This window comes from Pteropus vampyrus, unplaced genomic scaffold (genome assembly GCF_000151845.1).
Source record: "Pteropus vampyrus isolate Shadow unplaced genomic scaffold, Pvam_2.0 Scaffold250, whole genome shotgun sequence".
Classification (NCBI taxonomy): Eukaryota; Metazoa; Chordata; class Mammalia; order Chiroptera; family Pteropodidae; genus Pteropus; species Pteropus vampyrus.
In genome coordinates, this window is record NW_011889031.1 from 85,092 (window position 1) to 86,101 (window position 1,010).

A 1,010-nucleotide genomic window follows, 5' to 3' on the forward strand; every position below is an offset into this window, starting at 1 on the left:
AGCTTTTGGGAAACTCTGTAACAATAAAATTTGCTCCTTGTCAGTCTGTGCACGTCACACTCAGCGAGCTTCCTGTGCGCCAGGGTAAACCCGGGGCTCCGGTCTCGTCCTTCTGTGGGGAGGTTGGCGCCTGCGTCACCGCGGCAACGCACATGGCAGCTGGGGTCTGGTCTGCAGTCGGATGGGCAGCCTGCTCTAGGAACTGGGCCAGACCGAGTCCCCCTCGTAATGAGACCATTCCGCCCTGCCGAACGGAAGGGGGCGCACAGGGCTGCGGCTGAGGGCTGTGGATGCCCCAGTTAACCGGCGCCCGATCCTCGGCGCCCGATCCTCGACGGGTGAAAGGGAGGAGCCTGGACGACCACTTCCAGAAGCCACATGCTACGGTGCACAATTTGGGGTAGTGGGGGGGGGCGGTTTAAATACCAAAACTAGCCTCATATTTTAAAAGATTGTTGGCCACACACCACGTGCTAGGGACACCTCCATGCTAACATGAAACCCGTCCCGGGAGCTGGCGACATTTTGTACGGCGAGGGGGGCCTCCGAGGGGTGAGGCAGGAAACAGGAGGGGAGCACCGCTGAACGCTCACCTCGCGGAGGCCCTCAGAGGTCAGGAGGCTGGGGAGAAGGCTGGGGTGGGGGTCCAGGAGGGAACATGAGCTCACTGGGGACGGAGAGAAGGGACACGGAGGGACGAGGAGGGGTGGGGCTCCGAGGCTGGGTGAGGACTGAGCCTGTGGGATCTGACTGGCTCATGAATGGAGGCTGGGGAAGGGTGAGAGGTAATTAACAAGGAACAGATCAGAAACTAACAGGCCTCAGGGGCCGGGACTCTGTCCTGAAGGCACCGGGGAGCCATGGGAGGGTTGTGAGCAGGGGAGAAGCAGGATCGGCTTGGGTGTCAGAAAAACCCCCATGAGGGGGATGGGCTGGAGGGGGTGCTGGAGGCGAGGAGGCGGCTGGGCCGATTAAAGGCAGGGAGGAACAGCAAGGCGCCCGCCCGCGAG